The sequence below is a fragment of the Balaenoptera borealis genome (assembly GCF_965194805.1).
Source record: "Balaenoptera borealis genome assembly, chromosome: 11".
NCBI lineage: Eukaryota > Metazoa > Chordata > Mammalia > Artiodactyla > Balaenopteridae > Balaenoptera > Balaenoptera borealis.
Genome location: NC_138868.1, coordinates 96,716,422 through 96,729,764, shown reverse-complemented (window position 1 = coordinate 96,729,764; position 13,343 = coordinate 96,716,422). Strand labels below are relative to the sequence as shown.

Here is a 13,343-nt window from a genome sequence, read left to right as displayed (position 1 = left end):
GAAACTAACACACCATTGTAAGTAATTATACTCCAATAAAGATGTTTAAAAAAAGAAAAGAAAAGAAAAGATACGTGCACCCCAGTGTTCATAGCAGCACTATTTATAATAGCCTAGACGTGGAAGCAACCTAAATGCCCATCGACAGCTGAATGGATAGGGAAGATGTGGTGTGTATATATATATATACACATACACATACATACACTGGAATACTGCTCAGCCATAAAAAAGAGTAAAATAATGCCATTTGCAGCAACATGGATGGACCTAGAGATTATCATGCTAAGTGAAGTAAGTCAGGAAGAGGAAGACAAATACCATGTGATGTCACTTATATGTGGAATCTAAAATATGACGCAGATGAACTTATCTATGAAACAGAAACACACTCACAGACATAGAGAACAGACTTGTGGTTGCCAAGGGGGAGGGGGCTGAGGGAGGGATGGATTGGGAGTTTGGAATTAGTAGATGCAAACTATTATATATAAAATGGATAAACAACAAGGTTCTACTGTATACACAGAGAAGTATATTTGATATCCTGTAATAAACCATAATGGAAAAGAAAAAACAAGAAATAAAGTGAGTATAACTATTTAATATTTTTTAAATGACAAGATTTTATATTCTTTTTTTTTTTTTTAATTTTTATTTATTTGTTTACGGCTGTGGTGGGTCTTCGTTTCTGTGCGAGGGCTTTCTCTAGTTGTGGCAAGCAGGGGCCACTCTTCATCACGGTGCGCGGGTCTCTCATTATCGCGGCCTCCCTTGTTGCAGAGCACAGGCTCCAGACGCGCAGGCTCAGTAGTTGTGGCTCACGGGCCTAGCTGCTCCGCGGCATGTGGGATCTTCCCAGACCAGGGCTCGAACCCGTGTCCCCTGCATTGGCAGGCAGATTCTCAACCACTGTGCCACCAGGGAAGCCCTATATTCTTTTTTTATGACTGAATAATATTCCACTGTGTACATATACCACATTTTAAAATCCATTCATCTGTCGATGGACACTGAGGTTGTTTCCGTACCTTGGCTATTGTAAATAATGCTGCAGTGAACATGAGTGTGCAGATGTCTTTTTGAATTAGTGCTTTCATTTTCTTTTCTTTTCTTTTTTTTTTTTTGGCCACGTCACACGGCTTATGGGATTTTATTTCCCCAACCAGGGATCAAACTTGGGCTTTCAGCACTGAGAGCAAGGAGTCCTAACCACTGAACTGCCAGGGAATTCCCAGTGCTTTCATTTTCTTTGGATCAATACCTAGAAGTGGAATTCCTGGATCATATGGTAGTTCTATTTTTAATTTTTTGAGGAACCTCTATACTGTTTTTCATAGTGGCTGCACCAGTGTACATTTCCACCAACAGTGCACAAGGGTTCCCTTTTCTCCACACCCTCACCAACACTTGTTATTTCTTGTCTTTTTGGTAATAGCCATTCTAACAGGTGTTTTGATTTGCATTTCCCTGGTGATTAGTGATATTGAACATCTTTTCATTTACCTGTTGGCCATCTGTATGTCTTCTTTGGAAAAATGTCTATTCAGATCTTCTGTCCATTTAAAAAATTGAATTTTTTTTTGCTACTGAGTTGTATGAGTTCTTTATGTATTTTGGATATTAACCCCTCATCAGATATATGATTTGGAAATATTTTCTCCTACTCAGTAGGTTGCCTTTTCATTTTGTTGATAAATATAAATATTTATAATGAACTTTTAAATCCGTTTTAATAATGTACTAATATAAAATATTTTACTTAAATTACTTCTTTATCATAAATCACACAAAAATGACAAAGTTATTTTAAAAATTTCTTTCTTGCAAGGTTTTTAGGATAATATATTCCTTTGAAAGAAGTTTGAGAGTCAAAAAAGTTGGAAAATACAGGGTACTTGTACAATTAAATAGGTTAGTTTTCTTTACATTCTAGTCCAAATATGACCTTGATCTTTTTAATCAGATAGAGATTCTCTGAGCTCTTGATAGACTCTTTTTCAGGAAAACCCTTCTCCTCTATTATATACCGATTGCCCCTAAACTTGTGCTTAAAACTCAATTTATGTATATAATTATATAGTTAGATGTGTGATTGTGTTGTGTGCCCCTCGATGCATTAATGGTCCCTCAAAAACTTGGGGCGTATCCTACTCCTATTAGCATATTTACACCTTACCTTTTAGGTGGGTTACTGTTCAGATGTTTCCTCTCATTTGAGTTATATTTATTCTATTCGGTTAGTTTTAACCTAAGAGAGTATTTTCTTGCCTGCTTAGTTTCTAGGTGACAACTGAGAATCTTATATGTGATCATACCTTCTTTTCTGCAAAAGTAGCCTTCTGCTTATCAGACCATATGCCTTAATTTTTAATTTGGAAAATATTATTGTTATAACTATATACTGTATTTCCATTTGGTATCTTCAGTTTCTTTTGAGAAGTTAAGGGGACCTTGATTCATTATGGTCTATAAAAGGCACACTAAAAATTTGTATAGAGTGCTCACCTATCAGGATTAGAAACTTACCTGATTGAATGATTGTACTATTATTTTTCTAAGTGATATGAATCACTTTAGAATCATCATTACAATAGTATGCATTAATGTTTTCAAGAATTCCAGTGAATATTGTTTGTAGGTCTTATAGAAAAGGTCTTATTATAACCTTTTCCTTTATACATCTACTCAATACTGAGTTTGATGAAAAGATCCCGTGTTGGCGAGGGGTTTTTGCCTTTCATGAGAAGGGTTGGGGTAGTGCTATCTATGATAGAGTGGAGGGGATTCGTTTATTACCTCATTTAAAAATAGCTGAGTTCAGTGATCCTAACTGCTAAGATATTTTTAAAACTTTGGGGGCAAATACATGTCATTCATTGAAAATACCAATGTAACGCTGCTCCAGCATTTTTGTTTTTAAACTTTCATTTTCCACGGAGGTAGTCATCATGCTGTATAGATACACGATGCTTGGAAGTTGTGGAGGGTCAGGAGATTGCTGAGATTAAGTGATAGCTGTGGAAGAGCCCCGTATATGGGGCAATAGTAGGAGCTGCAGCAGAATGGTCCTCTAATACCTCTCTAACACGTTACCAAGAAGGTACATATATTCTTTCAATCTCCTGAATATTATCTCTCCCCTCCTCCAATTCTGACCTCCCCTGGTTTCTTAAACTAAACCAAATGCCCCCCTTCCCAAATAAGCTGATTACTTGATTTTTTTTTTTTTTTTTTTCCCCATGAAGGACTTTCTCTTGAGTATAAATGCTCAGGCTGTGAGTCAGTAGTTTTTGGCATTACTTCTCTATTAGCTCCTAGTTAGGAAGTTCAGCCAGAGGTTGAAGGGATTGCTAAACACTTCAGGACTTCCCAGACCCATTTTTAAGAGCAAACTAATATTGAGACTCCTGGGAACTTTGAAACTCATCCTTTGTCACTACCAATATTTTGAGATTCACACAGTTGACTCTTGTGTCCAAATCCAAATAAAGCTTTTGGGTCACATGATTTCTAGTCTAGTAATATTGTGTAGGAAAAGCAAGGTTAGTTCCTCTTCCGTGTCATGTTCTATCTTAACAGTCCATATAACGGTCTAAATCCTGTTTATAAAGTGTTCTTTTACAGGTCTTGATCTTTGATTCGTCAAGTCATTTCTAGCTAGAATACCTGACAGCTTGTGGCCCACACCCCGTACTTATTAGTCCACTGAGAAGTTAATCAGGGCCCCAAATTATTTCTATTCGTGGTCTTTGTCTTTAATTGCAAGTGCAGCATTGGGGTTATGAGTCCTCAGAAGCTTTCAGATTTTAAAACAGGAAGGATCTTGTCTCGGTATTTTCTGGTGAGGTGGTTTATTTAGGATAAATAATTATTTTCCCACTTCACTTTTTTCCTCTGCCCCGTACTTCCAAGCTGTTTACTTATCACAGCGAGGAAGTGAAATGAAGCACAAGTTACTCCTGGAGGGGTTGGCTGCCACTTGTAGCTGTACTACTGTATTACCTTCACAGACACTGGGAACGTTTGGAACTGGCTGCAGGCTGCACCTAATCTGTTATATCTGCTTCGGGTTGCTCCTTGGTCAGCCAAAAAAGAAGTCAAGGGTATTACTCTGAGGTGGTGGACCAAGTAAGAAAATTTCCTGTTGCAGTTGTCCTGATTTTTAAATTCGTGCCACCCGTTCCCTCTTTCCCCTTACCGCATAGACATACCCAGTTGTTGATATACTTAACTTTTAGAGCTACAGTATCACTGCCGCGTATAGCCCCAGGCTCCTGATCTTGCCTAGAACAAAGGATTTCAAGTCTCAAAATGGATAGTAAAGCTCTGGTATTTAAACCATCCCTAGAAGACAGACATATGGTTCCAATTAAAGTCTGCTGCTCTGTATTAAGGGGATGTAAGATACCATTCTAGCCTGCAGACAAATGCTAACCAACCAGGGTGTTGGGGGTTGGAAAAGAGACCTAACAAATTATGTTAGGAGCCACTTATGAGTGGAGAAATAAATGACCGTAGGCCACATGAAGAGAACAACTCCACCCATATGGCTTCTGTTGTGTGGGTGTGAGTATTCACTTCAACCAGTTTCTTCTCTGGTTTCTCCCTTTCCTTCTGTAACTCTTTAGAATATTCATCATTTTAATGTTGATTCTGTAGGTCATAATTTTTTTCCTGTTGCCGATAAATAAAGAGGAAGGGATATAAAGTATCTTTATGGCATCTTTGTACCTGAGAATTTTCTGAAACTAACTGCTCAGTGTTTTAGTTCTTATTATTCAAGTCTTTATTTTTAAAACAATTTTGAATACAGAATAATAAAGCAATAATATAAGCATACTATAGGAAATTTAAACAACAACAAAAGATTTTGAAGTACTCAAACTGGAATCTCACCTCCAAAACTTATCATTATCATTTTGAACGCATTTCTTTCTTTTTCTATGCATGCTTTTTATAATTATAGTCACTGTATGTACAGTTTTACATGTAGTTTTTATCCTTTATGGTATGTCAAATATTTTCCCTATGCTGCTCCATGTAATCATTTTTAATGATTGCATATCAAATAGATATAACATAATTTACTTAATCTCTCCCATATTGTTGTAAGAGCACAGAAATTCTTGATAGGGCTGTGGTGTTTACCACCACCCCCCCTTTCCTTTCTTTGACATTATCAGTACACTTCAAAACTACAGAGTTTATATACTTATCATTTTGAACATGCACTGAATCTGTTCTCTTCTTTGCCTTAAGTTTCTGTGTTATTTTTGTTGTTCTTGTTCCCGTTTTTTATTCTTCTGGACGTTGCCCTGCTTCTGCGTTTCCCTTTGTACTGCACCAGCGTTCTCCATCCTTCGCCGTGTGATGCCGCCGTGTGAGAGCTTGGGATGCCGTAGTTTATTTTACTTGTGCCCCCTGGTTAGAACCATCCTGGGCTGACATGAGCTGGGGCCATGCAGCACTTTAGTATTCCTTAGGATGGTAGTTCTGGGAAGCTAAAAGAAAATAGTGGCTGAATACAGAGTGCCCGAGGTGATAAAGACATGTTTAGGCTCTGTCCATCCACTGGCTTCTTACCTCTGGGATTTGAATAACTAAAAAGTTATAAGCAGAAAGAAAAATATCTTCTAGTTAGGGGAGAGTTAAGATTATTTATCAGAAAGATTTGCCAAGATTAGGTTAACTCTCAGTTACCTACGTGTTTTTTTTGTTTTTTTTGTTTTGTTTTGTTCTGTTTTTTACTATCCCATTTTTTTGAGTTTTTTTCCCCTCCCCTCTCTTCTGGCCGTCCATGTTTTTTGATTTGCTAGTATATCAAGCCTGTTTATCTTAAGTTAGACATATGGAAGGAAAAGAAGGAAAATCTAAGTCTCTTTAGTGGTGTTCTTTGATAGCAGCTCTTGTTCAGTTAGGGGAGACAGTGAGAGTATAGACAAAAATTGATTTTTAAACTATGAGTAAGGCGTCTTAGTCCATTCGGGCTGCAATAATAAAATACCACAGACTAGGTGGCTTATAAACAGCAGAAGTTTATTGCTCACAGTTCCAGGCTGGGAGGTCTAAGCTCAAGGCACCAGCATGACTGCCTTCTGGTGAGGGCCCTCTTCCTGGTTCATAGCTAGTGCCTGCTCAGTGTGTCCTCCCATGGTGGCAGGGGCTAGAGGTCTCTCTGGAGCCTCCTTTATAAGGCACTAATCGCACTCATGAGGGTTCCACCCTCATGACCTAATCGATTCCCACAGCTCCCACCTCCTAATACCATCACCTTGGGGATTAGGATTTCAACATGTGCATTTTGGGGGCACATTCAGACCATAACATATTGTATGCCATCTTTGTCTCTTAATATGAGTTACTGAGAAGTAGTTATTTTATTAGTATAACACTAATACTAATATTTTTAATGAAGTGAACTGCTTATCACTTTTACCTAATTGCTGTTAAATTATGACAGCAATTATGTATCATTAAAATATTTACTACTTTTAAATTGTTTTTAACTACAACTCTAAACTTTATCATTATATTTCACATCTTCATAGTTTGCTCTTCTTCAAATAGGATTATTGCTGTTTTCAACAAAAACTTCACTGGGATTCCTGTTTCAGCAAGTAACTCCCAGTTCCTACCCTCTTAGCTGTTCTCTAAGGGCAGCTCTGAGTTCTCATACCTTTATTCCTTTTTATTTTTTATTATTAATTTTTTGATGTGGACCATTTTTAAAAATTTATTTATTTATTTATTTTTGGCTGCATTGGGTCTTTGTTGCTGTGCGTGGGCTTTCTCTAGTTGCAGTGAGCGGGGCTACTCTTCGTTGTGGTCTGCAGGCTTCTTATTGCAGTGGCTTCTCTTGTTGCTGAGCTGGGGCTCTAGGTGTGCAGGCTTCAGTAGTTGTGGCACAGTTATTTCTTTCTAGTATTCCATGACAGAAGTATACCACAAGTTATTTTTCCATTTTATCCATTGATGGATATTTGGATTGCTTTTAGTTCGGAGCTCTTACTAACAATTGCGATGAACATTGCATTCTTAAACATTAATGTGCATTCTTAAACATTTAAGAGTATAAACCCAGGAGTAAAGTTGCTAGGTTGTACTGTATGTCTGTTTTCAGATTTTACTGGGTGATGCTAAACTGGTGTGTCAGTTTGTGTGAGGGTTCCCATTCCTGCATGTCTTCACCAGTGCTGTGTATTTTTTTTAAAATTTGTTATTGGAGTATAGTTGATTTACAATGCTGTGTTAGTTTCAGGTGTACAGCCAAGTGAATCAACTATACATATACACATATCCACTCCCCTTCAGATGCTTTTCCCATATAGGCCACTCCAGAGCACTGAGTAGAGTTCCCTGTGCTGTACGGCAGGTCCCTGTTAGCCATCCACTTTCTGTATAGTAGTGTGTAGTGCTGGGTATTATTACGCATTATAATTTTTGTCAGTTTGGTGAGTGTGTAATGGTTATCTCATTGTGGTTTTAGTTTTTAATTTTGTCTTTAATAATGAGATTGAACTCCTTTTCATGTCTTTGGCCTTTTTTGTGAAGTGTCTGCTTAAGTAAGTCTTTTGCCCATTTTTCTACTGGGTTGTCTGTCTTACTGATTTATAGGAGTTTTTGTTTCAATAATAAGGATATGAGTCTTTTGTTTTGTGGGTTACAAATAGCTTCTCTCATTTCGTGATTTCTCATTTCACTCTTTAAAATATCTTTCAATGAAGAGACATTTTAGTATAATTTTGTTATGAGCAAGGCGGACTTTATTTTTTAAATTTTATTTATTTATATTTATACAGCAGGTTCTTATTAGTTATCTGTTTTATACATATTAGTGTATATATGTCAATCCCAATATCCCCAATTCTTCCCACCCCGCGCCCCGCTTTCCCCCCTTGGTGTCTGTACGTTTGTTCTCTATGTCTGTGTCTCTATTTCTGCCTTGCAAACGGGTTCATCTGTACCATTTTTCTAGATTCTACATATATGTGTTAATATACAATATTTGTTTTTCTCTTTCTGACTTACTTCACTTTGTATGACAGTCTCTAGGTCCATCCACGTCTCTAAAAATGACCCAATTTCATTCCTTTTTATGGCTGAGTAATATTCCATTGTATATATGTGCCACATCTTCTTTATCCATTCGTCTGTCGATGGACACTTAGGTTGCTTCCATGTCCTGGCTATTGTAAATAGTGCTGCTATGAACATTGGGGTGCATGTGTCTTTTTGAATTATGGTTTTCTCTGGGTATATGCCCAGTAGTGGGATTGCTGGGTCATATGGTAGTTCTTTTTTTACTTTTTTAAGGAACCTCCATACTGTTCTCCATAGTGGCTGTATCAATTTACATACCCACCAACAGTGCAAGAGGGTTCCCTTTTCTCCACGCCCTCTCCAGCATTTGTTGTTTGTAGATTTTCTGATGATGCCCATTCTAACCGGTGTGAGGTGATACCTCATTGTAGTTTTGATTTGCATTCCTCTAATAATTAGTGATGTTGAGCAGCTTTTCATGTGCTTCCTGTCCTAGACATTTTAGCATAATTTTAATGTAACCGAATTTACCATCTTTTCCTTTATGATTTGTGCCTTTTGTTTCTTGTTTAAGAAATCCTTCCATCCCCTGAGGCTATAAAGATAGTCTCCTTTATTGTTTTATAAAAAACTTTGTAGTTTTACCTTTTACATTAAGTCTGTGATCCACCTGGAATGAATTTTAGGATATGATGTGAGGAAGGTGTCCTATTTAATTTTTTCCCATATGGAAAATCAGATGCACCTATGCCATTTACTGAGAAATTCATCCTTTTCTCAGTGATATACAGTGCCTATTCTTCTTTTCAGTGCACTGTTTTTAAAGCAACTTGTAAAGAAGCAGTATGTCTCAAGCCCTGTATGCCTTTGGGAATTACATAAGCAGAACAAAGGGTTGGCAGTCAAGAAGAAAATGAAAAACAGTAGAATATAATAACTCAGGAATTTGGAAGTTGTATAAAAATAGTTATGGGATGTACATGTACCTCAATATAAACATATACCTGATGCTGAAAGCACAGTGTGGATGTGGACTTTGAGGGTATCCAGGCTGGCATTATAGGCTGGGCCTTGTGCTTAGTAAGTTTTGGGGTTTTTTTTTAAACTTTAAATTTGAACATGTTACTCAATGACCCTCACTTTCCCAGACGTAAAACAAAAATAACGCTCATCTCACTGAGATAATAAATACATGGTACTATAACACAGCACTTGACAGAGTGTCCCTTGAAAAATGGCTGTTTATTCCACAGAATTCAAAGTGCTGCACCAATGGGAAAACTGTGGCACTGAGAGAGACGAATCAGGGCAGCCCAGGATACCTGGCTCTCCAGGGTCCTTGCCACTCAGCTGCGTGGCCGCGTTGCTCGTTTCTAAGTACCCTGAACAAATTTACTCATAGTTCAGAATTATTATTTATTGGTTGTCATCCAACTTAGTAAGAAAGGCCTTATTTTATTCGTAGTGTGACGTTCCGGATGATTCAGAATGAATCTAGGTTATGTTCTTAGTTCATTCCTATGACTTAGCATTAAGACAGATTAACTAACAAAAATTCTGAGGGGAAATTATACCACTTCTACTCTAGAGTAATTACATGTGATATAGTTTTCCCTCAGATGAAAGTTGCGTAGTACTTGTATGACATTATATGGAGGCTGCAGACCACCTTTTCCTTCTTTGAAATGTTTTTCTCCTCTCTCAGCTTTCTTTTTATAATGATATATTTCTCTCTCCCTTTTGCTCCTTTTTCTTTCTATTCCTGCACCTAAAGCATAGGAAGTACCTATGGGTGTTTCCTAAGCCTTGATTCCCAGCCATCCTTTTTTCTCTACTTATTCTTTCAAAAAACTTGTATCCGTTCATTACTACAACTCATTTCATCAGAACATCTTCACTTGAATTTCTTCTCCCCTTCTTAAACTCAATCCACGACCAAAAAAAAATTTTTTTTCTTCCCAAATCAACTACTCTCTACTTTTCACTCCTTTTCATCCCATGTATTATTATCTGTCCTCAAGTACTGTCCAGTCTTTTTTCAAAATAATTTTTGAGTTGTCTTTCTCATTTTCACTATTTCTAGTTTCTCACAGGCCTTCTACTTCACGTCACACTTAATCTAGTCTTGCTTTCAGGTTAGTTTTACTGCATCTGCCCGTACCAGAGGTTCTAACGACTCATTACTGTAAGAGTGGTTCTCAAACCTCTTTGGAAACAGTTGTTTTATCTGTTTGCATTCAGATGTCTAAATTATTTCCAGGAGATCCAGTAGGTCTGAAGTAAGGTTTGTGGATCACTCTAAGCACATTGGTGAATCTGATGTACACACAGGGTTGAAAATCAATGGTTGGAAGAGGACAGGGGATGGGATGGGTAGTGCTTATGATTAGATGTAATTATTAAGATAGCAGTTTTCTATTTGGGTGGTGGGTTCAGGGGTGCTCACTGCATAACTAAAAATAAGTAACTACTTCTAGAAGAAAGCATAGGGGTAAATCTTTGTGACCTTGGGTGAGGCAATGATTTCTCAGATATGACACCGAGAGCATAAGTTGCAAAAGAAAATCTAGATAAATTGGACTTCATCAAAATTGAAAACTTTTGTGCATCAAAGGACACTATCAAGAAAGTGAACAGATAATCCACGGAATGGGAGAAAATATTTGCAAATCATATCAACGGACTTGTATCCAGGGAATATAAATAACTCTTACAACTCAATAATAAAAAGTTAACCCAATTTAAAAATGGGCAAAAGATTTTTTTTTTAAAATAAATTTATTTATTTATTTATTTATTTTTGGCCGTGATGGGTCTTCGTTTCTGCGCGAGGGCTTTCTCCAGTTGCAGAGAGCGGGGGCCACTCTTCATTGCGATGCGCGGGCCTCTCACTGTCGCGGCCTCTCCCATTGCGGAGCACAGGCTCCAGACACACAGGCTCAGTAGTTGTGGCTCACGGGCCTAGCTGCTCCACGGCATGTGGGATCTTCCCAGACCAGGGCTCGAACCCGTGTCCCCTGCATTGGCAGGCAGATTCTCAACCACTGCGCCACCAGGGAAGCCCAAGGGCAAAAGATTTGAATAGACATTTGTCCAAAGAAGATATACAAATGGCCAATTAGCACATGAAATGATGCTCAACATCATTAGCCATAAGGGAAATGCAAATTAAAACCAATCCCCCACCCAGGATAGCTGTAATTTAAAATATATAAAAAGATAGTAATAAGTGTTGGGAAGGGGCTTCCCTAGTGGCACAGTGGTTAAGAATCCGCCTGCCAACACAGGGGACACAGGTTTGAGCCCTGGTCCGGGAAGATCCCACATGCCTCGGAGCAACTAAGCCCATGCGCCACAATTACTGAAGCCCACGGGCCTAGAGCCTGTGCTCCGCAACAAGAGAAGCCACCACAATGAGAAGCCCGCACACCTCAACAAAGAGTAGCCCCCGCTCGCCACAACTAGAGAAAGCCCGCGTGCAGCAGCGAAGACCCAATGCAGCCAAACATTAAAAAAAAAAAAAAAAAAAAAAGTGTTGGGAAGGATGTGGATAAATTGGAACTCTTGTACATTGTTGATGGAAATGTAAAGTGTTGCAGCCACTTCAGATAACGGTTTGTGCAGGTCCTGAGAAGACCAAACATGGAGTTACCGTATGACCCAGCAGTTCCACTACTAGGTATATACCCAAGAGAAATGAAAACATACATCCACAAAAAAACTTATGTGAATGTTCATAGCAACATTATTCATAGTACCAAAAAAAAAAAAGAATCAACCTAAATATCCATCAACTGATGAATGGATACATAAAATGTGGTGTGTCCATACCATGGAATATTATTCAGCAGTAAAAAAAGAATGAACTAGTGATAGATGCTACAATGTGTATGAACCTTGAAAACACTATGCTAATTGAAAGAAGCCAGTCACAAAAGACCACATATTGTATGATTCCTTTTATATGAAATGTCCAGAGTAGTCAAATCCGTAGAGACAAAAAGTTGATTAGTGATTGTCTAGGGCGGAGGCATTGGTGGGAGAGTTGAGGGGGGAGATATGGAGAGTGACTGCTAATTGGTACAGGGTTTCTTTTTAGGTTGATGAAAATGTTCTAAAATTGATTGAGGTAATGGTGTACAACTCTATGAATACACTAAAAACCACTGAAAGTACATTTTAAATGGGTGAATTTTATATAATAAGGCTATAGAAGAGAAGTCTAAATAAAAGCAGGCCGCATGTGGAGCAATGGTGAGAGTGTGCCAGGAACCAAAGATTATAATTAATTCATAATCAAATTCTTTGTATCCGAAATCTAATAAAATTCATAAATTTGGGGAAAATAGGAGAAAAGGAAAGAAAGAAAAGTCCACATGGTGAAATCTAGGGTCCTTGTTCTATCATATAAAGCTATATTTTGTCTGGCCTGTTGCTACTGTGTAACGTTATTTTTTGCCATATGCCTCTGGTGAACCCTACATCATACCCAGGGCAGTTTCTTTATTGTTGCTTCAACTTAGCACACTAGTTCCAAGTGATCTGCCTTTACTCTGCTTTTGCCCAGCCACCACTTAGAAAACCCTTTCCACATCCCCCTCTGCTTCTCCAGCTCCAATCCACTCACCTTAAGTTCTGCTTTCTTTTTAAGTCCTTCCATAGGAACGTATCTTTTCTGCCTTTGGTTCTTTCATAGGAACCAACACATTGCTCTACTGATTGGAAGGGTTCCAGAAATACATGTTAAATACATGAGTGAAGATAATGGAGGAACTTAAAGACCATGAAAGAGACATTAGGAATAAGAAGCTTTAGTAAAGACTGAAAGACATTTGGCTCAGCTGCTGAGCCAAAATAAGATGAACAAGTCCATTCCAACAAGTGTGATAGCAAGCATGGCAAAACAAATTTTGCTTAAATGTGCAACACTTTAGGGTTAGGAGTAAGAACAATACTTGGAATGATTAGAGGAGACCCCATGACAGGGTTACAAGACTAAAGGGTTTTTGCTTACTCTGTAATAGGAAATAGGAGCGAGCTGCTGGTGGGGGGTTTCTTGTTGAATCTTACTGAAATCTTGCTCTCGGTCATTGGGTCTAGCTGTTGAACGCAGCTGTGTGGCTGTAACATGCTGTGGAAGCAGGTGTTTCCCCCGATGTGGCATCTCTAGATGTCAGGCTCTGATCATGTCATTCATTCTTGCACACTTATTTCTCATATAAGCACCTAATAGCAATCTAAGCCTATAACCATCGCTGAAGATGGTTTCCTTTAATATTGTTTCCTTTGTAAAGATTTCC

At 38.1% G+C, this 13,343-nt stretch overlaps 1 protein-coding gene across 9 annotated transcripts in view; it reads left to right on the top strand.

The window, feature by feature from the left end:
- Window positions 1-13,343, top strand: part of SIK3 (SIK family kinase 3) — a 247,155-nt gene that overhangs the window by 178,395 nt on the left and 55,417 nt on the right. The window lies entirely within an intron of this gene.